Source organism: Balaenoptera borealis, assembly GCF_965194805.1.
Source record: "Balaenoptera borealis genome assembly, chromosome: 14".
NCBI classification, from domain to species: domain Eukaryota; kingdom Metazoa; phylum Chordata; class Mammalia; order Artiodactyla; family Balaenopteridae; genus Balaenoptera; species Balaenoptera borealis.
In genome coordinates, this window is record NC_138875.1 from 47,712,040 (window position 1) to 47,738,717 (window position 26,678).

The 26,678-nt window shown below is 36.7% G+C and overlaps 1 long non-coding RNA gene and 1 pseudogene across 2 annotated transcripts in view; one reads left to right on the top strand and one right to left on the bottom strand.

Annotated features, from left to right (window-relative positions):
- LOC309610902 overlaps positions 1 to 26,678 on the bottom strand; it is a 913,322-nt gene that overhangs the window by 694,652 nt on the left and 191,992 nt on the right. The gene's annotated exons all lie outside the window — the stretch shown is intronic.
- Positions 676 to 1,061, top strand: LOC309610995 (large ribosomal subunit protein eL37 pseudogene; annotated as a pseudogene). Its single transcript has one exon. The product of its transcript is annotated as a large ribosomal subunit protein eL37 pseudogene (transcript).

The window sequence follows — 26,678 nt, forward strand, 5'->3', positions numbered from 1 at the left end:
CCCTTCTGACTTGAGAGAGTTGGTAACTACTTAGAGTAACACTTAATTAAGAACATGTCCCGGGATGAGTTCCGAAGGAAGCAGATTCTGAGATGATTGGCATGCAGGAAGTTTATCAGGGAGGGTTCTGGTGATTGATGTTTGTGGAAAAGAAGTGAAAGAAACCAGATTAGGAAGAAGGAGATGATGAGCAGCCATGCTGTCTCAAGGAAGACCTCAGCTGACGTGTCAGGCTGTTATAAACCTGCAATGGTCCTTCAGAGTTGTTCTAAATTGAGGCAAGGACATTGCATCTCTACAGCCCCACGTAGACCAATCACTGGATGCATGGCGCCCTAGGAGGGTTTTTGACCTAGCTAAGTGGGCACTCTCCGGTAGAGGCAATCTTGAAAGAAGACTGCCAGTAGGACCGTCTGTCAGCAGCTTTCTCAGCTACTGGGGAACTACATTCTCCAACTCTCAAGAAAGTTCTGGGAGGCACACCATAATGAATGCTTATTAACATTTTAAAACTTTAGTACCTAGCCATTTTATTACGGGGTCTAGTAAACACAAAATTAAACCACCTGGTATACAAATTCCTCTTACAGGAAATAAGGCCATGTGTAGGAACATAACTTCTTGGGGTTGAGACCGAGTATAAAAGAGGTGAATAAAGAATATCATATTTGGCTCTTTCAGTCTCTTTGGTCTCGGTGGCAGAAGTGAGATGACGAAGGGACCATCCTCGTTTGGAAAGCGTCGGAATAAGATGCACACGTTGTGCCGCCGCTGTGGCTTCTAAGGCCTGCCACCTTCAGAGGTCGACCTGTGGTATATGTGGCTACCCTGCCAAGCGGGAGAGGAAGTATAACTGGAGTGGTAAAGCTGAAAGACGAAATACCACCGGGACTGGTCGAATGAGGCACCTAAAAATTGTATGCCTCAGATTCAGGCATGGATTCCGCGAAGGAACAACACCTAAACCCAAGAGGGCAGCTGTTGCAGCATCCAGTTCATCTTAAGGATTTCAATTATTAGTCACGCAATAAATGTTCTGGTTTAAAAAAAAAAAAAAAGAATGTCATATTTGAAATCCAGAGGAATGAGAGTGGTGGTGTGGGGTGAAAGTAGGAAAAGCATAAGGGTAAAGATGAGAGAATACGTATGATTAAATAGCATTAGGGAAAAGATTAATGTGAGGGATGTTTGATATTCAACTTCAGTTCTTTAGCACTGTAATGTATAAGCCACCCCCTCTATTTCCACCATAAAAGACATGCAGGAGGGTTTGGGGGTTTTGCTTTGTTGTTTGTCATATTGTGTGTTTCTGGTGTTTTGTGGAAATCAATTAAAGATACAGCAGAAATGTTGTTACAGAGGTGGGGTGGGGATTGACAGATTGAAATAGAAGTAATGGAACTCTTAAGGACACCGAAACCCCAGGAGACATCTAAAATTGCAGCTATTTTTATTACTTCCCGCGTTTGCCCACAGCAATTAGCTCATACATGCAAGGGCTTAACGTGCTTGCTTTGGTGCCTGCAAGGAAGAAACTGTAGGGAAACTCACTAGGCCCTAATGTACAGCCAAATCAAAGGAGAGGAAGTCCAAGAAATAAAGGTGGTGGGAAATGCAGGGTGCATTCCCAAATATACACAGAAAGAAAAGTCATCTGATCCAGAAAGCCCACAAACATTCTCCTGACAACCAGAGATAGTTCTTTGCGTAAACCTCTAGAGGTGTAGTTCTATAATTTAAAGGAGTTCCTTCTATCCAGATTGTAAATATCATGCCCCCTGAATTTTTAAATTCCTTGTTAAAAATGTTTTTGCTTTCCTTCAAATATCCTAATTTAGCTGGTAAAATTTGCATGTACCTACATGTTAGTAGACCAGTTGATTGGTGTGCATGACTAAATTCTATTAGATTATACATACAGAGGTTTAGATATGGCATTGCACTGTACTATTCAATGCTGCTGAAAGAACTAATTTTTTAAAAATGTCCTAGAGGTTTGGTTCCTCAAGATAAAGAAAATATTCAGAAAGTAATAAAGTACAGTTTGTTAAAGAAGTATAGCAGATAATTAATTCTTAATAGACATAAGTCGCATCTTCTAGAGCAAATTTTAAACTGACATTAATCTCAGAGATTTGAAAAAAATGTTTGTGATTGGAAAAAAATAACCCAAAGTTTTCTTCATCTTATTCTTCTCTTACAACTTTTTATCACCTTAAGAATGTGGGTGTCAGATGTAAGAATTATCCATTATAAAAATTCATTAAGGTATGTGAGAACAAACATGATCGACAAATATTGACTGTATAGTTGAACAGCATATCCAATTGAATACCATGTGTGGTCTTCAAAATGTATGCCTATAGTTTTAAAGAAGGTAAAAAATAATTTACTGGTGTTTTCAAAATTAAATGCAAGCTCCAATTCTTCATTTATAGCAGATGATTTTTTGACTTGACTATCTGGATTATATATTTTTTGATTAACTGAAGTACTGAGCTATTCAATTTTGATCAAGAAAGCTTAAAATGTAGTTTTCACATCTTTAACTCCCTACTAATCCTAATGTTGTGTTGCACACACCATAGGTTTTTTAACAATTAGTGAACAGAATTTTGAGAGAAAATTAGATCATGTGGCTGAGACTGTAGATTATTTTCATGTTATCCAGTGGTACATATCAATGATTATTGGATAAAACAGTAAAAAGGCGTATTAAAAATAACAAAAATATAAATTAGCCTAATATCATATAGCAATAACATAATCATTTGTTTTATACATATCTTACACTTACTGATGTGCTTTAAATAATGTATCTTCCTTTAAAAGTATCCAAACAACAATCCATCTTACAGTTGAGGAAACTAATGTTCAAAAAAAATAAGCGAGTTGTCTAAAATCACATTGTGGATTACAGAACTTGGAGGAAAACTCATGAATGTCTAATTCTAAAATCCAATATTTTTAACCAACACATATTCTTTTAAATTAGTTTTCATTTTGATTGTAATAAATATTCATAAAACTGGTTTTATCTCCAATAAAGCAAAATTTCAGTCTTCACTTGTAAATTGTTCACGTTCCGGTAAGATGTCAACCTTTTAATATATTTGAAAGTTGACCTTATAATTTTAATGCCGCTAATGTTCCCAGCAAATAGCAGAAGTAGTCCAAAGGGGAGAAGAAGAGATAAGAAAGAAAAATATATAATCCATGAAAGAATGAGTGAGGAATAGATTGGTCTGCTCCTAGAAGGAGTTTGTAAGTAGCCAGATTCATGGAATCAGGGATGTTACATAGTTTAGTGGAAAGAGAAAGATTTTAGGGCTAGAAGTCCTGAGGTAGCACCCCAAAATTAATTGCCAATTACTAATGCCATGACTACTTATCAACCACACAAACTTTGTCAGCATTGGCATCCTTATCTCTATCATGGGCATAATAACAATGCCTGTCGTGTACTTAATTTAAAAGGCTATTGTGAGAGGCAAAAAGAAATGGTATATGAAAAATCTTTGTCAAATGTAAACGTATATAAATATTAATTTCGATCTTTTAACCTTGACAGGTGATTCTCACAGCAGTTGTTCATTATGAATAAGCCTGCGAACGAAGTCTATAACTTCAGCTTAGTTTTCCACAGTCAAGACAAAGTAAAACTAAAAACATAAAACTAAAATTATCTGACCTTCCTAAGATGATCTATTTTCTGCCAATATTATAGCTGTGTTTATAGTACGGCAGAATAATATAGTCATTCACATAAATCAAAGAGTTCAGGTTTTAGTGAAGCATTCTCAAAAGGGTTTTGTTAAATTCAACACTTAAAAAATATTTTTTTATCCTTAAGAGACAACTCTTGTGCTGCAAAAAACTACAAAGTATTAAAGAAACATATTCCACTTTGTACGTTAACCTGGAAAGATACTAAGTTGTTGAACAACCAATAGATTGAGCCTCTATGCTGTCCAAGCACGATGCCATGCATGAGTCTATAAATGTAATTAAGACTTGGGGTCTGCTCTGCAGGGGCTTCTGTCCTGACAGGGAGACGAGTCACATGACTAGCCACTACAAGAGGTGGTAAGTGCACAGCAGAAATGAGGCTGATTGCATTGCAACTATGAAAAAGAATATATGACTCTGTTTCTTCATCATGGCAATACTTAAAATGAGTGTGGAAGGATAATCTCCCAAACCCCAAGGGGAGAAAAAGCACATTCTAGAAGGGAATGACATAATCAAAAGCATCAAGGTGCGATGGCAGGGCTCATTTTCAGAACGGTCAAGTCATTTGACAGGACTGTAGAATAGAATGGGGTGACAAGGAATTAGGCTTGCTTGAAGTGGGGTCAGGTTCAGATAATGCTCAGCCCTGCATAGCATGCTAAAGAATTTAGATTTTTATGCCTTAGGTTATGGAAAGTTGTGATAAGTGGTTAATATCCAAATACATAAAGAACTCATAAAACTCAATAGCAAAATACCAAGCAACGTGATTACTAAGTGGGCAAGAAAACCAAATAGACATTTTTCCAAAGAGCATACTCAAACGGCCAACAGGAACGTGAAAAGGTGTTCAGCGTCACTAATCATCAGGGAAATGAAAATCAAAAACACTGAAATATCACCTCAGACCTTGTTAGAATGGCTATTATCAAAAAGGCAAGATAATAAGTATTGGTGAGGATGTGGTGAAAAAAGAACCCTTGTGCACTGTTAGTGGGAATGTAAATTGGTACAACCACTGCGGAAAACAGTATGGAAGTTCCTCAAATAATTAAAAATAGAACTACCATAAGATCCACCAATCCCACTTCTGGGTATATATCCGAAGGAAATGAAAACAGAATTTTGAAGAGATAATCTGCACTCCCATGTTCATCGCAGCATTATACACAATAGTCAAGATATGGAATCAACTTAAGTGCCCATCAACAGATGAATGGATAAAAAATATGTAATGGACTACACTTCAGTCATGAGAAAGAAGGAAATTCTGCCATTTGCAACAAAATTGGCTGGATTGCCCTTGAGGGCATTATGTGAAGTGAAATGTCAGATAAAGACAAATACTGTATGATTTCACTTATTTATAGAATCTCAAAAAACCCAACCTATTAAAACAGACAGTAGAATGAATGGTGGGTAACAGGTGCTGAGGGGTTGGGGAAATGGGAGATATTGGTCAAAATGTACAAACTTCCAGTTATAAGATGAATAAATTCTGGGCATTTATTGTACAGCATGGTGATTATAGTTAATAATCCTATGTTTTATACTAGAAAATTGCTGAAAGAGTAAAACTTAAATGTTCTCACAGCAAAAAAGGAAATGATAATTATAAGACTTGATGAAGGTATTAGCTAATGCTAAAGTGGTAAACATTTTGCAATATACAAGTGTATCAAGTCAACATATAATATTATACACCTTAAACTTATACAATGTTACGTGTCAATTTTATCTCAATAAAGCTGGAAAATAAATTAGATTAAAATAAATTAAAATGATTCTCATAAAGTCCTGTAGTCAATGACCAAAGAAAGCACATGTATATAACTATTTCATTGCACTTTAATATTAATAGGATGCCTCAGTCCTTAGTGTGATTGTTTTATTTAATAAATGTATTATGAATATTGTTATATGGCCCTTTAAGGGAGATTTTGACTTAGAAAATAACTGATCTTTTGGGTAGGAAAGAGCTACGCTAAAATTGGAAAGGGTTCCTAAAAGAAAATCCAACAGTATCAAAGAAACAAGAGACCACTCTGATTCTGGTAGAAAAACAAATCTATTCCTCCTAGTTGCAGTAATGGAACCTTCACTAGCTTAAAAGGAAATCTGTACATCAGAGAATAAATGGCACTCAGATTGCTCTCAGAATCATGTCAGAAGGTGATGGGGAGTTAACTGACACAACCCACTGGCTAGCTTGATGGACAAAGACACAGACAGCAGCATAAACCAGACCTAAAATGGAAGTAGGCAGAATCAGGAAAAGAAATAGACCTTACGAGATACATCTGTGTGCACACACGGGCATTAGCATACTTGATGTAAGTAATGTAAAATAGAGGAATCACAATTTTTTGGTATATTTTATCCTATTATGTGTTCATTAAAATGAAGAGGATGTGGGCAGGTCATTCATCATTTTACCCTTTCACAATTGTGTGAGAAATACTTAGTGTGTATTAGCTGAGTCTTTTCTGGCTTTAATTTATGTTATCTCAGTGAAACTACTCACATGGATCCCAAGTAGGTCAAGTTCTTCAATCAAATCTACCTGAAATTATCGGCATTTGCTAATGCATTGTGGCATCAAAGTCAACAAGTCTGGTAAGCTGCTACACAGGTTTGGAAAGACTTAGTTAAGAAAAACTTCAAATGTCTAAGAAAATATACACTGAGGCATAATGCCATGTTGTTTAAATCCCAAACACTTCTAGCTTGCTTTTCCCAAAATATCCCTTGACTCATCAGTCAGTTTCAAAACTTGGAGACTTTGGGCATCCAAGATGGATTAGAGTTACACAATGTTTGACTTCTCAAGGTAAAAGCACTATATTGGGTCCCAAGACATCTTTTCTGCTAAGGTAATAAATCTCTCTCTCTCTCTTTACTTCTCTCTCTTCTTTTTTCTAACCTAAGAACTGGAATTATGCAAATTAAAACAGATCACTAGTTATTGCAGCAAAATCATAGTTTTTACAAAATGCTATGGATTTCTGGAATGATATATATACATTATGATTTTTTTAGGTCATGGGAATGGCTAAACAATTAATTCACAATGTTCTTTACATTTTTTAGATTTATAGTTGAAAGTGAAGAGGATCTATTTCCATAAAGGCCAGAATGTATGGATTTGCTGGTTTTATTCTTGACCAAGATATTCTTTGATTAAATGGAAAATTTCCCTTTATCTATGAAGTTGATATTAGATACAGAGGAAGACATGCATTTTTGTGTAAGAAGTTCCTTTAACATTATCACTGCTTCCCCTCCTGTTAATGGTATACATTAATAAGAATAGATGAGATTTGAGATGTAGGCTTTCCATTTTCTCTCTACAAAAATCTTGGCCCATACAGAGCTTCTACCTTTGACCTTGGCTTCATCAACACCATGATCTCAGCAATTCATCTATCATCTCTGCCTTTTGACCTAACAAATATGACCGCATTACATCAGAGAAGAGTGCCAGGGTCAACAATGTTTTAGAGTTACAACTGCATATGAACCTATGTGCTTGCATTTTTAGCAATACTGTTGTCTAGCTCTATTTATTTCTAAAATAAAAAGGAGCAAATAATGTGATTTGCTACCAAATATTATTCCAAACAGCAAATATTGTTAATATCTCTGGACAATAGAGTAGGATTCAGTAGGCCTGGTTACAAAGCCAATTCTAGCTTTCTCTTAAATAAAGCTCTATATTTATTTGAATGATATCTGATTGGTTATTGATAAATACTAAAAATCAATGAAGAGAACTGATTGACCTAATATTCCACTTATCTATACCTTTTGTAAGTCAAAACTCCAAGTAAGGAATTTAAGAGTTAAAATATTGTGTTGGTGCCAACCCCCCTCACCATTTACGTGTTTTCTAACTGGAACAGTTATGTCTGTTCAACACAATTCAGCCTTCAGGCTAGAATGGATGGGGCTAAATGTTTTCAGTTTACTTCTGAAAACATTTCATTCATTGCAAGTAAGATTTCAGCTCCATCTTTCTCATCTATCAATGGGGCCAATGTATGCTTGAAGTTATTAAATAACCACTTTCCATCATATGGGTTGAAAAACAAAGGGAACTGGCCTTCATTATGGACTAACCCAGCAACTGTGCAGAGACAGAAATCAGAGGGCATAGGAGACTCCTTGAGACAGGAGTCCTTCGCCTCCTTCTCGGACTTTCTTTAGCACCCGCCTCACTGTCCTCTGTAAGTTCCAAAAGAGATCCCTGAATCCTGGCTCTAAATTTAATTCTTGGCTTAAAACGATTTTCTTTTACCTAAAACCAAAGAAGGCCTAAGAAATATAACTGGTAACCAGGAAGTCTCCAAGAGAAATCAAAGAAGGTTAATTGGTTCATAATCCCCAAAGATTCTGGCCTAAAAATTTCTTGCAAAAGGCAAAGTAAACTTCATTTAAACATTTTTCATATACATAATATCAATCAACTGTCATAATGACATAGTAGAAAAATCTCTAGTAAACTTGGTCTCTCTATACAATAAGAGCCCCAAATAAATATGGCATTTCAAGAGGGTAAAGCCATATATTATGCTAACAGTTCACCCAGACAAAGACATGTTATTCTGCATGTGGGACAGGTGGCATTAATTTCTTAGAATAAGCAGATTAACATGAAATATGAATTTGATTCTGGTTCATTTGGGGAAAACAAGATCCCGCCTACCTTGAGACAGAGGTACCATATGGACATAAGCATAGGCAATGAGAAAAAGACACTAGAAGAAGGCACATTGCCAAATATCATGAGTTTTAATCTGTTTACCAATGGTGTCCTAGATACCTTGAAAGGCCTTTACTTTTCCCCCAGAGTTTTCAGGCTACAGCATGAATATGAATATGTATTAAGAGGGATAAATGATTCAACTAAGATTTATTCTGTTAACTAAGAGAGCCAGAGGCAATTTCATATTTGCATTTTTATTATCACCTCTTAAAATAAGATTACATAAATTCTAAATTATCCAATTGTTTTCCAAAACTTTTTTTTGCATCACATTTTGAATTAAAATTTATATTTGAAATAAAATCAATTTTGGGGAAAAAATTACTCTCTTCCACCTATGGGATTTGGTGGAAACTTTAAATTTCCCTTTTTATAATACTTTTCCAAAGACTATTGACTAAGACTATTGCAATGAATATTTTCAGTTCTAAATTCAAGACTGGTGTTTTGTTAATGTCTATATTTTTAAAAATATGAAGTGATTCAATGAGATAAGGTGAGTGAACTGGTTCATATTTCTAGCACAAATGGATCAAACCTCATGTAATAAGAAAATTTGAAGAAATAAAATGTCTTGTCCCTTAAACTATACTGAATAACTGAAGTGTGCTTATATTTTAATATTTTCACATATTCATTAAATTGATGTGTAATTTTTTTTAAAATTTTATTATTTTATTATTTATTTATTTTTGGCTGCGTTGGGTCTTCATTGCTGTGCGCGGGCTTTCTCTAGTTGTGGCGAGGGAGGCTACTCTTTGTTGCGGTGCGTGGGCTTCTCATTGTGGTGGCTTCTCTTGCTGCGGAGCACGGGCTCTAGGCACGCGGGCTTCAGTAGTTGTGGCACAAGGGCTCAGTAGTTGTGGCTCGCGGGCTCTAGAGCGCAGGCTCAGTAGTTGTGGCGCAAGGGCTTAGTTGCTCCACGGCATGTGGGATCTTCCCGGAACAGGGCTTGAACCCATGTCCCCTGCATTGGCAGGCGGATTCCTAACCACTGCGCCACTAGGGAAGCCCGATGTGTAGTTTTCAGTCATTGCTAATTCCATTACTTTATGGGGTAACATAGTTTAAAAATCGCACAAACAGAAATCTTGACCTTTTGAACTGCGGTTTGAAAATGATAGAAAGAGGGTTAAAAAGATGCTATCAATTCTTAGATCTCTCCTCCAGGAAATTACATTTCAGCTGCTCCTTCACTGTTATTTTTATAAACAAAAAGAAAGGGTTATTGCTGGTATAATTATGGGATGCACTTCAAAGACTGATATTATTACACAGTAAATAAGGCACTACATAAATCAGAACTTTAAAAACAGGCAAATTTGATGTGTGGTTTCAAGGGCACTTATGGGCATAGTGCCTTCTCAATGTGAATGACTAACTTCCATTATTGTTACTAATATTTTCTCACATAAGTATCTCAGGGAAAGAAACCATTTTCCTTTTATTGGTTGCCATTTCCATGTTTCTGAGTGTGTGCCAGCTCTTTGCAGATTGAACTAAGTATTAGTTAATATTTAACTGATTTAAATGTATAGTAAATCTCCTCATAACAAGATGGTGAGCTACTTAAGACTATTACTAGTTGTTAATACTAGAACAAAGATGATGTCAGATGTTGAAACATCAGTGAGCTATCATTATTTAATTGCTCTTTGTGTACAGCACAGTACTGCTTTCCTGTGTTTTGGTAAAGAGTATGTTTTGAGGTTGTAAAAAATTTTACTGTATCTCTTACAAAAAGTAAACTTCAAATTTTAAGCAGCTGATGACATAATAAACCAAAATAGATAGGACCTATCATCACCATTTGGATAGTCTTAGGACCTAAGGACCCAGAAGAAATGAGATAGGTAGTACTAAATCAATCCCTACTGGATAGTAACTCACATCAATTTCCCATTACACATAATTCAACATGGAGGACAACCAACTAAAAAAAGGTTGAAGATTGTTGTTCTGGGAACATAAATTGCTTATTACTTCTTATGACTGAAAAAGATTATTTCTTCTAGTCAAAATTAGTATTAGTGACAGGCAAGTATGACAGTTAAAAGGACAAAAATGGAAGCTCACTGCAGAGATGGAGATAAGGGAATATTTGCCAAGATTGGACAGTATTTTTAAGCATAAATAAAAATTAGATTTTAGGGAACTTATCATTACTAAAATGATATTAAGTGAAATGCATAAAAGGCAAACACAAGGTTTTAAAGAAGCAAAGAATGGCTAAAACAAAGGACCAGAAATAAGTATGGGCGGAGAGATTACACTCTCTATCCATAGAGCAGGTTCTTGGTAACAAAAACAAAGACTGTAAAATACCTTCAGCTTATTCTGCCTAAGTTTCAATTTCCTTAACCAGGGAATAGAGATATTAATAATCATACATATTTCATAGCATTGTTCTGAGCATTAAATGAGTTAATATGTATGAAGTACTTTGAACAGTATCTTGTATATACAGTAACGATTCAATAGATGTAGCTTCTACCATTTTAATTATTATTGCACTATTTCTTCATGAAAAAGAAGGAGCTTGGAGAGTGATCACTTTCCAAGTGATTTATCCTTTATCTTTACATCAGAAAGAGATAACGTATTATAGACTATCCTGAGGAGTATTAAAAAATATCTATTAATTGAACAAATAAATTTAGGAGGGTCATAGGATACAATATCAATGTACAAAACTCATTTTTTTAATATACTAGCAACAATTGGAAAATAGAAGTAAAATATAATTCTATTTACACTTGTGACAAAAATGTAAAAGATTTAGATATAAATTTTATTTGTTTATTTATTTATTTATTTATTTGGCCACGCTGCACAGCTTGTGGGATTTTGGTTTCCTGACCAGAGGTCGAACCTGGGCCCTTGGCAATGAGAGCATGGAGTCCTAACCACTGGACCACCAGAGAATGCCCTCGATATAAATTTAACACATGATATTCATGACCTCTATGCTTAAAAATCTAAAGTATACTGAAAGTAAAGACTTACATGCATAGGGAGATATACTATGTTCATGAATTGTAAGATAATATTGTTGAGATGCCAATTCTTAATCAGTTGGCCAATAATTATATCAGCAAACTTGGGAGGTCTTTTACTACTTGACTTCAAGACTTACTATAAAGATATAATAATCAAGTCAGTATAGTATTGTTACAGAATAGACCAAAGAGATCAATGGAACAAAATACTCCTACAACAATCAATAGATTTTCAACAAATTTGCCAAAGCAATTCAATGTGGAAAGAAAAATCTCTTAACTAATGGTACTAGATCTGGATATCCACATGCAAAAATGAGAACCTTGACTCCTACCTCACACTGTACATAAAAGTTGACTTGATTTGGATCAAAGACCTAAACACAAATGGTAAAACCATACAGATTATAAAGGAAAGTAGAAGAAAATATTTTTACAACAGGCAGGCATTGACTTAGGCACAGAAAGCAATAACCACAAAAGAAAAAAATGATAAATTAGGCTTCATCAAAACTAAAGTATTCTGCTCATCAAAAGACACTACAAAGAAAATAAATAGGCAAACTTCAACCTTGAAGAAAATATTTTCACCGTATTTAGACAGAGAATTTGTACACAAAATATTTAACTCTTAGAACTCAATAATTAAATGACCAAAAAGAATCACAATATCTTGCAGGAAGATCCGCTATAACGAATCCAAGAAAACGTTATTATGCAACAAGGTAATCCCTTCTATTGTTGAGCAGTTATAATAGACAATGTCTCATTTTATTCATTTGTACATCTATTCAACAAAAGTTAGGTTAGGCTCTGGGAATACAAAAAGGAACACCTGATTGCTTCCTAGTGAAGTGAGTGAAAGGAGTGAGTGAAATTGAATGAGTCAGACCAGAAAACAGGCAAACACAAAGTACCAGTATAAGGGGAAGTGGAGAATACTGCAGTGGTAAATAGGGGGATGAGCACACTCTGGGCTTCAGCACTGGTTATCCCAAGGAAGAAACATCAAAGCTAAGGCCTGAAGGTTAACAAAAGTTGTTAAGAGAAAGCAAGCATGTAGGGTTGAAAGAGGAGGAGATAGGAGATTTCAGACAGATGGAACAAAACAAGCAAAGGTGAGAAAAAAGATGGTACATTGGGCAGACTGGAAATATTTCAGCATGGGAAGTCACACAGGGTCTGTCTGCAAGCCTGGACCTAGAGGAACAACTAGGTGATTGGATTATGCCAAGGTTGGGATTGTGTTTGCCCTTGTTTGGCAGAGGGAATAAAAGCAGTTCATATTCTGGAGAGACACTATACAGTAGTGTCACCGGTATTTAGGCAGAGTCTATTTCCTCTAATGTCTTCTGCTGGTCGCCCTTAACAATAGAGTTCAAAATTCATCTCTATGGGGTCTTCTTTTCTTCTCTTCTCTGAGAGTGTACTGTAGCTATCTTTATAGAGACATCACTTTGTATTGTAAGTATTTGTTTCCTCACCAAATGAAGAGTGTCAAAGGCAGGAGTGACTGTTCACTCACCAATGTCAGCAGCACGGAGTAGGAAACCTTGAACACAGTAGACATTTAGTAATCAAAACCAGCCTGCTCCTGGCTCCACATACAGTGTGTAAGTTATCTATACAGCGACCATGTTCCTCTGATCATTAAGAACAGGCTGATTTTCCAATTTTCTGTCTTGTTCCCTCTCAATAAACAATCAAAATACCCCAGAAACTCCAAATGACATCTTTTACTGCCTTCTCAATGCCTTCAACGCCTTTGCAATTTGAGTGAACAGAACAATTCTTTGTCTGACTATGGGTACCAATTTTTTCATTCAGAGAATGAATTCACCAAAGTATATGCCATGTTGCCTGCAAGCGTCAGTGCCTAAGAGGCAGAAATTAATTGTGAGAATGTTCTGCTCAATTGATAGCATGCTGGGGTTGCTCAATAGTTATTTAAAATATCAACAAAACTTGTTTCTTTGCTTTGACATTTGAACCAGCTATAGAATGTTGGGCAAGGATTTTGATTCCCATACATCTGCATGCCAAAGTTGAAAAATAAGGGACTTCTTTTTCCTTCAGAATTGTTTCATGCCTGTATCAAAATACCAAGTTACCATGGTGATGGCTACTCGTAAATAGGGCAACTCTACCCCACCCCCCTCCATAGAAGCAAATGTAACACAAAAGGGAGGAAAAATAAGCTCTGAAATAGAGGACAAAAGAGCCTGGGGAAAATCCCCACAGAGAAAGAGATAAAGGCTGTTCCAGATAAAAGTCTTGGAAGGTAACAGGCATTCCTTTTCCCTCCTCCTCACAAGCCGAAGGGGGTGGGACCTTGAATCCTTGAATGCTTATAGTGAGGGGAGAGTACAGAGGTGGCCCACAGAGGTTGTATTTGCTGAGCACCGTGAAAATAAAGCGTTAATAAAAATAATAATAACTAACATTCTTTGAGAGCCTATTCTGGACCACGCTTTAGTGCACAAACTCATTCAATCCTCATAACACTTCTGTGAGGTAGATCAAAAGCCTATTTAAGGTGTTCGGCTGGGATTCAAGCTCGTGCACTTCGCCTCTTTCGTTACTGCCTGAGAAGTAATGAGGAAGAAATATGAAAATCTAAAGGAAAGACCCTGGCCTGATCTTTTAGAAAAGAGTTCAGGAGAGAAGCAGCAGCAAAGTCCTGGTATGACCAACTAACTCGAGCTATCAGTTGCCCTGAGCTCCAAGAGGGGCCCTGGGATTACAGCCAGGTTGGATTGGGAGGATTCTGGTAGGGGGAAGGGAGCTGCAAATTACGGAAGAAAGTTGCAATCAGAACAGAAGAGGAAAACCTTCTGCCAACTGAGGATAGAAATTGAGGTCTATGTGCGTAGAATTAGCTTCTGTGGGTGAAAACATCCCTTATTCCAACCCAACATGTCTCTCAGCTGTATGCCTTCCTTCAGTGAACATGTTTTCCATTTTATTTTAATCAAATTTCAACAAATTGGTAGGTTGGGGGGATTGGTGACCTGCGGCTTTCATTGTCATCTACCCCATCTCTGAAAGAGTCTTGATTTCTGGTTTCCCTTAGTTTAGGCTGCAAGCTCTGTGAAGAAAGAAGAGGTTGCTTCAATCTTCTGTGCTCCACCTGGTCTAGAAGAAGAGATGGGAACCCAAGGCAGTGCTCCACGGTGGTGACAGTGCTGAATTGGCTTCTAGGGAAGAGCCCTAACCTCGCAGAAACAGAATAGTTTTGTCAGAGATGCGTGCATGTCTCCTCCAAAACCAGACAGCAAACCCTAACCAGGCCCCAATGTTGCACTATAAGGAATTTTTTTTAAAAGATTTATTTATTTATTTATTTATTTATTTATTTATTTATTTATTTATTTAATTTATTTTTGTCTGTGTCAGGTCTTAGTTGCAGCACACGGCATCTTCGTTGAGGCATGCGGGACCTTTTGTTGCTGTTGCTGCGGCATGTGGGCTCTTCGTTGCGGCACACGGGCTTCTCCCTAGTTGTGGAGCACGGGTTTTCTCTTCTCTAGTTGTGGCGCGTGGGCTCCAGAGCACGTGGGCTCTGCAGTTTTGCGGCACGCGGGCTCTCTAGTTGAAGCGCTCGAGCTCAGCAGTTATGTCATGCGGGCTTAGTTGCCCCATGGCATGTGGGATCTTAGTTCCCTGACCAGAGATCAAACCCACGTCCCCTGCATTGTAAGGCGGATTCTTTACCACTGGACCACCAGGGAAGTCCCCACTGTAGGGAATTATGAAGTGCTGTTTGTTTAAATGTCAATACCATAACTAATGCAACAAAAAATGAATACTGTTCTGCAAAATAGATGCGTTGGAAGTTTACGTGCTCATTTTAATGAAGGTGCCATTTGTGCAAAATCCATTCAAATGTCTCGTGGAGCGGTCACCATCATTCGTCATCATGTCTCATTTTCCTCCCTGAATCCTACTAGCCAGATTCATCACCTATTTTATTAACCATACTGAACTCCACATAACTTTCTTTTCAAAAATCGAATCCATCGTCAAAGATTTAAGCTTCTCTACTGAGGATTTCCCGGAATACTGTTGTGAGCTCTGAGAGAGCAATTCCAAAAGAGGAAATGCAAAGTGTTTTGGTCAAGGGTCAGCATCACGGTAAATGTGCCCTCCAAAGGTGAATGCTTTGATGTGGTCTGTACTCACACAGACTTGTAAAATTTGGTAGACTTGAAATAAATCAGCCAGTTTCCTTACCAGACACACCCATTAGATTATGGCCAACAACTTGGTATAATGATATAAACAGTGAAGACAGTATTAAGCAAATTCGGGACTAATTGTCTGTACCTTTCTTATGAAGCACTTTTTATTTTTTGAGTTTGCTCTATTGCAAAATTTTTAAGGTAGACTTTTGCTTTTGGAGAATATACCCTTAAAGAAAAATCTTACTAAGGAAATTGATGCTCATTCATTCAAACACTCTTGTGGAATTAAGTACATCTTTTCCTACAACAATTGGTTGAAGTTCTGCAAAAGAGTGATTACAATAAGTGATGAAAGTAACACCAATTACTTTGACCAATAAAATCTCTAATAGAGATTTTCTAAGGACGCACAGAACACATCTGCCATTGTAGGTCTCACCGATATTCTGCCTTCCATTTTATGCACCTAGCTCTGTGCAAATTATCTAAATTGTGTGTATCTTATTCAAATAAAATTGCCAGCTCCTTGAGGGTAAAGTACTACCTATGATAGTGCTAAACACCTGGGAAAAACTGGTATTTTACATGTAATCGGTCATAATAAGCAAAACTACAAGTCGATAACCAATGCAAGTCATAAAAGTGAAATGAAGTGTGTTCTTCTCCATTGTTACTTTTCCCCTGATTTAAAAAACATATAAAACATTTCTGGCTTTTCTACAGTTCTTTGCTATTTGATATAAAGAAACTTGACTGATAATAAGACTTACCCCTGGCAAATTTAGCTGGATCAATATTTGCATGATTTAATTTTATCTTAATTGGGTATCTTGAGACACACTGAAGGGGGATTTTTCTCAGTATGTGCCAGTAAGTAGTCACTTCCATTTGCTCTTCTTAAAATTGTATCCAAAGGCAAATATTCCAACTGTTTCCCTTTCTCCACTGATACCGAGCTCAGAACTAAACTGCATGATTGCCAAGATTTTACTATATTCAAAAGCAAGCCAGCTCACATTAGGGACCTACAGATGGAGGAGTAAGCAAACCTAACACTTTAAGTTGTAACATCGAAAGGCCTTTTTAGGAGTCTTGTAATTTAATGCAATGCAACTTCAAGTTCCTACAAAAAGCCTTTTTCTAATGCAAACTCTGTTTCTGCTAGAATCTCACATATTGGCATGTATTAAATATATTTCAGTAATTCAAAAGAAGTATCAAATATATAAAATGTATAATCCTGTTACAAGAAATACTCATGTATTCATGCCCATTCAGAGAACAATAATTTTAAAATTATGGCTGAAGTCCCCTGAGTGTCCCTCCCCAATCCATTTCCCATCTGTCACCCTCAGATGTTACCACTAGCCTATATTTTATACTCATGATTTTTAACAGTGTTCCCAAAAATGATGTGACCCTAAATATATATTTTTTAAAACTTTTAATTTAGAAATGATTTTAGACTCACTGAAATGTTACAAAGTCACTACAGAGAGTTCCTGTGTAGTATAATCTTCATGCAGCTTCCCCTAAAGTTACCATCTCGCACAGTTCAATTATCAAACCCCGGAAACTAACGCTGGAAAAATATATGAACTACAGACCTTTTCAGATCTCACCATTTTTTCACAGCAATGCTCTTTTCTGTTCCAGATTCCAATCCAGGATCTTACATTGCATTTAGTGACAATTTGCATATCTCACTATGATTTAATTTAAATATTTTCCCATATGTTTCAGGACTATTTTATTTCCTTTTTTGTTTGAATTGTTTATTTATGTCTTTTCAGAATTTTCTATGAAGATTTGATTCTTTGTCCCTCAGTTTTTGAATTCTTTATAAATTAAGAATTTAGTCCTTTGTCTGTCACATATATTGAAAGTCCTTTGTCACATATTTCTCCTAGTTGTTCAATTGTCTTTTGACTTTATTTTTGGTATTTTGTGTAACATGAATTTTCAATTTTTATGTGGTCAAACTTAACCTTTTCTTTTATTGCATCTGTATTTTGAGTCATAATTAGAAAGTCTTCACCTACCCTGAAGTTAAAGATTCATTTACCCATGTTTTATTCTTGTGTTTGTATGATTTAATTTTTTATATGTAAGTACCTAAACCATTTGGAGTTTATTTTTGTGTACAGGGTGAGATATAGATCTACTTGTATCTTTTTCCAAGTTGCTAAACAGTTATCTTGGCACCATTTATTTTAAAGTCAATCTTGTCCCAGTGATTTGAAATGCCACCTTTATCACATGCTGAATTTTTATATGTATTTGATTCTATTTCAGGGCCATATATTTTATTCCACTGTTCTGTCTAGTCACGCACCAGTACCATAATGGTTTAATTATAGACGCTTTAGCAGAGAGCAGACTGTGCAGTAGAAGTGTGCTGAACATATAATTATAGAATCTTTTTATTTCAATATCTGGTAGAGGTGGTTTTCCTTATAGCTTTTCTCTCTTAGTGTTTTTCCACATAAGCTTTAGTATCTTATCAACTTTGATTATTAATCTTTGGTTTTGTTTTGCATAGGTATAATTCAGTTATCACTTTTGTGTAATATTCCATCATAGAATATACACAACAATTTATCCGTTCTACAGTTGATAGGCATTTGGATTCTTTGTACTTTTTTTATTATCACAATCTCTACTGTTTTGGACAATCTGGAGTATGCCTTTTATTGCACAAATGCAAGATTTCCCCTAGGGCATATACTTATAAATGGAATTTGGGAACCATAGCATATAGACATTTTTCAACCTAACTAGATAATCCCAGCTTTCTTTCCAAAGAAGCTATTTCACTTCATAGTTCCAGCAGTTATAAAAAGAGTACCTGTTAATTTTTAATCACATACTATTCTAGTTGTTCTTTTCTTTTTTTGTTGTTTTTTCTATTGTGCTAAAATATACATGACATAAAATTTACCATCTTAACTATTTTTAAGTGTACAGTTCAGTGTATTAAATATATTCATAATGCTGTACAACCATCACCACCATCCATATAGAGAACTCAGTTTTGTGAAACTGAAACTCCACATTGATTAAGCAATAACTCTCCATTCTCCACTCTCTCCAGCCCCTGGCAACCACCATTATGCTCTCTGTCTATGATTTTTACTACTCTATGTGTCTCATATAATTGAAATTACAAAGTATTTGTCATTTTGTGACTGGCTTATTTCACATACCCTAATGACCTGAAGTTTCATCCATGTTGTAGCATATGTCAAAATTTCTTTCTTTTTAAAGATTGAATAATATTCTATTGTATTATTTACTACATTTTGTTTATTCAGTCAAGTGTCAATGGACACCTGGGCTGTGTTCATGTTTTAGCTATTGTGAATAATGCTGCTTTGAAAATGGGTGTAACAATATCTCTTTGAGATCCTGCTTTCAATTCATTTGGGTATTTACCTAGAAGAGGGATTACTAGACCACATGGTAGTTCTACTTTTAATTTTTTGAGGAACTGCCACATTTTCCAAAGTGGCTGTACCATTTTACATTTCCACCAGTAGTGCACGAAGTTTCCAATTACTCCACATCTTCACCAACACTTGTTGTTTTTCGTTTTTATGATAGCAGCCATCTAATGGATGTGAGGTGATATCTTATTGTAGTTTTGATTTGCATTTCCCTGATTATTAGTGATGTTGAGCATATTTTCATGTACTTATCGGCCATTTGGATATCTTCTTTGGAGAAGTGTCTCTTCAGGTCCTTTGCCCATTTTGAATTGTGCTGTTTGGTTTCAGTTGTTGAGTTTTAGGAATTTTCTATAAATTCTGGATATTAACCCCTTACCAGATATCTGATTTTCAAATATTTTCTCCCATTCTGTGGGTTGACTTTTTATTCTGTTGATAATGTCTTTTATTTTTATTAAAAATAAAAATTTTAATTTTAATGAAGTTCAATCTGTCTTTTTTTTCTTTTGTTGCCTGTGCCTTTGGCATCATATCCAAGAAGGCATGGCCAAATCCAATATCATGAAGCTTTTGCCCTATTTATTTTCCTTCTAGGAGTTTTATAGTTTTAGCTCTTACATTTAGGTCTTTGATCTATTTTGAGTTAGTTTTTGTATATGGTGCTAGGTAAGGGTCCAATTTCATTTCTTTCCAAATGCAAAGAGAAAAAAAAAAAAAGCAAAACCAGAGCAGAACATGCAAGAACCATGGGCAATTGTAAAAGGAGTACCATACACTACACATAATTGGAATATCAGAAGAAGGAGAGAATGGAGTGGAAGACATATTTGAAGAAATATTGGCGCCAAGAACTTCTCAAAATTAATGGCAGACAGGAAACCATAGATCCAGGAGTGTCAGAGAACATCAAGGAGGATACATACCAAATAAAACACACCTAGGCAAGTTATATTCAAACTGCAAAAGCCCATAGACAAAGAGAAAATATTGTGGTGATGGTTACACAACTCTACTAATGTAGCAGATGTCATTGAATTGTACAGTTAAAATGAGTAAATGGTTACGATATGTAAATTATACCTCAATAAAGCTGTTAAAGATATGAGTCAGTCACTCAGGGCAGTATTAAAAGCAAGTGTTGATGTTGAGGCAGATACAACATGTATCTACATCAGGGAATCATTTCATTTTTTTTCCTCGGCAATCAAGATTCTGAGGAGGTAAATTAAAGAGAAGCCCTGCCAGAGCTTTGACCTGGGTGAGGCAATGTTAAATAAATCAGCATTTTATCTGTTGCTGTTCCACAGCCCAACTTTGAATCTGTGTCTGTTTCAATCACGGGTCTTCCCTCATTTTAAATTTGCTCATGTGTCACCAGTCATTTGCTTTTTTACCTGACTGATGTATACTTTCCGGTCCTGACTTGTTAAAAAAGATAAGGGGAGGTTACCATGACACAGGGTTAGATGCAAAATGAGCCCCAGACTCCCAGGGACAAGAGTCTACTCGGAAGATATACATTCCATGGGACTCATTTTTGTTTAAAATGCATGCGAATTTTCTGTTTCTAATCAGTGCTTCCTCCTCTATTGAAGAGAAAAAATATAGCTTTTAGAGCAGAATAGCCTCACTGATGTTTTCCCTCTGATGCAGTGCTTATCTGCTTCCCTCTGAAGGTTGCTCATTGGGTTTATCTGTCTTATGCTTTTAACAGTTTCTGATCTGATTATTGTTATTTGTGCAGCCCTGAAGCCTTTTAATCTCTACGGGTGGAGATCCATCATAAGGGCTGGTTGCTAGAGAAGAACATGATTTTCAAGAAGACTTTTGTCCTTCAATGGTAATCAGCACACAAATGCATCCTGCTTCTTCCCACTTTAACCTCTGTGACCATCAGGGATGTTTTCGTACAGTCTTAGGTTTTCTAATCCAGTAATTAGCTAGACCAATTTTATTAGTTTAAAAAAAAAAAAAAAAAAAAGGCAGTGAGAGAGGATAGATTCCTGGTTTAGGAATGAGGTAATTCATTCCAAGGTTAGCCTCTGACTCTGTATAACCCCGGCTGGGCAAATCATTTCAGTTTGGTTTGACAGCCTAAGCACTTCTGAAACATTTGGGGGTTGACCTGGTAAGATTCACATACATGCAACAAAACAAGTTATGCAGGCAAGATTAACTGAAATTATTTCATTGAAATTGATTTACCCCATCCAGTCAAAAGGGCAAAAGGCAAATAATTCCTAGGAAATTGGTTTGGTAAATTCTTCCTTGGGGGGCAGTGAGTCATCATCCAAATGGCTGATCCATAGGCCCACTTGCCCTGCTTCTAACTGTCTGCTGAGAACAGACCCAACTCCACTGCCATGATCCTAGAGGGATGTGAATAGAAGATTTTTTTCTTTCTTGTTTTAACAGAACAGGAAGAAGAAATGGGCTAGGCAGAGAACTGGATTCAGTCAAGGAATTACACTGATCAAGAGAGAAGTTCCTAGAAGGAGAAAAGGAGGAAATGGAAACTTCCTCAGGGGATTTAGTAGCACTGAATAAATGTGTGTGAATAAATAAACTGTGTCCTCAGGCTGTGAGCAATTTTGTGTCATTCAGTTTTAGCTCCCTCTTTGGATTCACTCTTTCCTGTATCTCTTACCAATGGTGTAGACCTTAAAACCTAAGATTTCTAAGACCCTAGAAATGTCCCTGAACCTACAAATGTGATGTCAAAATATTGGACTTCCTCCAAGAAGTAGTACACTTCTATTGCATTTTTATAAAGCAAATTAATTCTTGATCTATTCCTCAGATGGCTTTCATGGAGTTTTGGAGTCAGACAATTTTGGTGAAACGTACTTAAAAAATGTAGGCATAAAGTAGATGCCAAACAAAACTAATACCACCGACAAAAAAACAAAAACAAAACAGTATCTGTCCAAGTTACAATCTCAGAATTGCATAGAGTAATTTTATTTGGGCCAAAATTATTAATAACTTCAAAGAGTGATTTCTGTTACTTGGGGCTAGTTATATAGTCTTTTTGGGGGATTGAGTTTCTTCACCTTGAAAGTAGGTATAATAATTCCTAACTTTCTTGATTGTTGTGAATATTAAATTATAAAATATATTTAAATGTCAAGCTTGGTGCTGGCATATAAATTATAGTTTGCACTTCTATTTTCTGTACCTCAATTTATTATATTGCAAACTAGAGTTACTTTTATAACCTGTTTTAAAATTATTGTGAGATAAGGGTATAATAAATAATGGGAAAATATTGATAAAATCATTACAGGACACATTGAGCATTAATAAATTGCCTGCATACTTTTAATTCTAGTGAAGTCTGAGCCTGGGGAAAACTCAAGAGTTCTACCACATGGAGATGCATTATTGGACAAGGAAACATTTGGCCAGGTCATTTCACTGGCCTGTAGGTCAGAAAGCCACAGCAAACGGTGACATTAGTATTTCTAGTTCCATGCGATTTGACCCTATTGACAAGCTGTGACTATTCACGTTGACCACATTTTACAATCCTGGTGTAATTTGTTCACCAAATGGTCTAAAGCCAAAGTCATAAGTCCCTTAAACCTAAGAATATACAAGTCTTTCAAAAGAGACAGCAGTACCTACCAAGCATAACAGTGTTTGTAAACATCGTTGGGAGGGCCCCTGAAACATTTTCAGGCTGATAGGATGGGCAAATGATATCAGAAAATGAAGGTACAGGATCGATTATGAAGGTTTAGGACAGCACCAGAGAACAGTTCTGTGTCCTTGGGTAGGTCTTTCCTTTCTTCATGAAGCCATTGTGAGAACAGATTTCCTAATCCCCATTTGGTACAGAGGATCTCGGAACCAGCCTGCAGATATTTTGAGCATATCTATCTCAACTTTTTTCGTCAAGTTGTGGTTTTGCTTCTCAAACACTGAGGTGTATCCATGGACTTTTCTTTTTTTTTTTTTTTTTTTTAAATTATTTATTTATTTATTTATTTATGGCTGTGTTGGGTCTTCGTTTCTGTGCGAGGGCCTTCTCCAGTTGCGGCAAGTGGGGGCCACTCTTCATCGCGGTGCGCGGGCCTCTCACTATCGTGGCCTCTCTTGTTACGGAGCACAGGCTCCAGACGCGCAGGCTCAGCAATTGTGGCTCACGGGCCTAGTTGCTCCGTGGCATGTGGGATCCTCCCAGACCAGGGCTCAAACCCCTGTCTCCTGCATTGGCAGGCAGATTCTCAACCACTGCGCCACCAGGGAAGCCCCATGGACTTTTCTTATACAATGATATTATTCCTTCCGTCTTATTGTTCTTTTCCCACATGCCAAACACTGCATGGTGCTAGATCATTCCACCTGAGTTTCTGACTGTGGACTGTAATTTCCCTCACTATATATCAGTTCATTACCTCAGGTGCTTTTGCTGCGCCCCCCGAGAACCTTTTAGGTACTTCTTGAAGTCTGTGAAAAGCAACTGTGAGAAGTTTTTGTTCTTTAATTAATCAAAGATGTTCCAGGCAATCAAATAGTATTTAGTCTTCCTAGTATGATATTGTACATATGTGCCATAAACTAGAAAAAAAATCCGAGTTATAAATCTGAGCTATAGTTCTTACTATATTCAGTTAGTGCTTTCTGGGAAAATAATTAGTGGGTTATATTTTTAAGATTATTTTTCTCTTTGGTTTCTCTTTAATAGTGGATTCTAGCTTTGGTCTTTAGCATAAAGTTGTTAATGAGGCTATTCCTTACAAAGCACAGCTATTCTCTTCTTTCCAACAAATGATTTCAAATCGCATACTCTCTCCTTGTTAAAGATGTCAATCTACCCTGTGATGACCAAGCCTTACAGTATTATTTCACAGCAGAGAAGTCAAAATACTCAGATACCCACTCGACGACTCAGGTCTGTGTGAGACACAGTAATAATTAGGGAAAGCTTGCTTGCTAAATTCATACCAAACTCCCATAACAGGCAGAGATCACTAGTCCAGACATCTGCCGGAGTCTAACAGAGGCCAAGAAGAAAATTAATCACATCTTCTCCCAAACAAGTTGCTAAAGTATATGTCTCACAAAAGCAAATAGTAGATGTTCTATTAACAGATGTGTGAGATAAATAAAAATAAGAGGACTGAAAACTACACACTAGATTAGGTAATCTTTTCTCTGTTTACTTTCATTAAACTGTGAGATTCTCTGTGTATCCCCAGTGCCTAAAAGAGCCTGGCACATTGTTGAGACTGGCACATAAAAGACTGTTGAGTGAATGAGGGACAGCACAACTTTAATCTTAAAAAATATAATGCTGGGCTTTCTCCTACTTTGTTATACTCACGTGTTTATCTTTAGTTACCAAATGGGGGTGTTGATGTATACATGTATGACGACTTCAAATGTAGCAGTTTTTTTGGTTCAAAAATATAAACTATCTATGCTGTGTGGGATACAGAAATAAACATGGCAGCATGTTCAGCCTTCAAGGAATAGGTAAATGATTTCTTTCTTTTCATGTCCAGGAAGATGGCAACAAGTAATTTAATTTCATGTTGAAAATTTTAACAGTTTCACTAAACTGGGTCCAAAAGATATGGGTATACCAAAAGTGTCAGTGAAAGAGTCATCATCATGAATTCATAAAGTTTAATAAATAAAAGCAAGTGCCAACAGGGAGATCAGCTCGGTGCTTTGTGACCACCTAGAGGGGTGGGATGGGGAGGGTCGGAGGGAGGGAGATGCAAGAGGGAAGAGAAATGGGAACATATTGTATATGTATAACTGATTCACTTTGTTATAAAGCAGAAGCTAACACACCATTGTAAGGCAATTATACTTCAATAAAGATGTTAAAAAAAAAAAAAAAGCAAGTGCCAAATTCTGGTAACTCAGTGATCACCTCTGAGTTTCAGACAGGCATTACAGGACTAGTCATTTTCTAGGTCCTTCCATATTTAGTCAATGGTCTCTCAAGGACACTAGAATATTTTCATAGTTGCTCACATTTTTCCCATTTTCAAGCAGAAAAGGATCCAATGATCTAATAACATAAAGCAACAGTTTGCAAATAACAGTATTTATTGTGCTAGTTTTTCTTGGTCGTAGTTTCAAGGAACAGTCAAGATTGATATACATGGGAAGAGGATGATACCTTCCACCGTTGAAACCATCATCTGTTTCTAGGCTGACTTTAGAGGTGCGGATTCTGCTATGGACAGTGGCGACTCTTAGCTGCTGGGACACAAGCCATCCTGACTCTGTGTCCCCTATCCCTTTGATTTTCTCTTCTATAGTTGGGGGCAAAAAGATTTTCCTTTTTTGTTATTTTTGCTGAGTGAGAAACTCCATGTTATTTCGGCTCCAAGTTTGGCAGCATAAACCCAGCCTAGCAATCTCTGTAATTTGTGATATTGGACGGTGCTGGGTATCCAAAATATCAGATCAACTTTTTTCAACTTACACATATCTGGGATGGAGAAAGTTAGGGCATTGGAATGGAGGGTTGAATCAGGTGTATGAGTATTCATATGCTTTAAAACTTCCCCAGGTGATTCTTACTTGACCCAATTGCCAATCCCCCAAGAACCACTCCCCAGATGCACTAAGGCCTCAAGATCAAAATGAAATAGAGTACATTGGGACTTCCCTGGTTGTGAAGTGGTTAAGAATCTGCCTGCCAATGTAGGGGACATGGGTTCGATCCCTGGTCTGGGAAGATCCCACATGCCAAAGAGCAACGAAGCCTGTGCGCCACAACTACTGAGCCCACGTGCCGCAACTACTGAGCCCGAGTGCTGCAACTACTGAAGCCTGCATGCCTAGAGCCTGTGCTCTGCAACTAGAGAAGCCACTGCAATGAGAAGCCTGCGCACCTCAACAAAGAGTAGACCCCGCTCACCGCAACTAGAGAAAGCCCATGCGTAGCAACGAAGACCCAATGCAGCCAAAAAAAAACATAGAGAAAAAGGAAAATAAAATGAAATGAGTACATTAAAGAAATCAAATTTAGAATCAGCTTATGATCTACTATTTAATATTGTTTGTAGTCCAATCTTAACAAATTTAGAACAGAATCACACACCCACATGAGCTGATCTAATTGCTTGTGCTGCTGTCTGCAGTTCCGTGGCACATCGTGTACCAAGGCCAAGGCCGGAATAGCAGTAGCAGATCTCGGTGAAAATCTAATTTAAGGGACAACAGTAGTGATATTGAGGCCATGGCAAGCTAACCTCTATTTTTCATTCCCTAATAATTTTCTCAGAAAAACACCTTTGGGTACATAATTTATCTTGCTTAGTTTGGACTCAAAAGTGAATTTGAGAAAGGCTTCAGTGAAATTCAGTAGGTTTTAAAGTTATGCTGCTGTGATCAGCTGAATTTGCTTTGCTACAAGAGTATAAGCAGAATTTGCTTCAGAATGTACCACTGGATGGATATGGTTTGATTTCAGTCCAGAATGGTTTATTTTGAACATTCAACTTATGTGGATATTCTAATGTGGATGATAATGAATGATTAATGAAATTGTAACAAAATATTTCTTGCCTACTAAATTGCT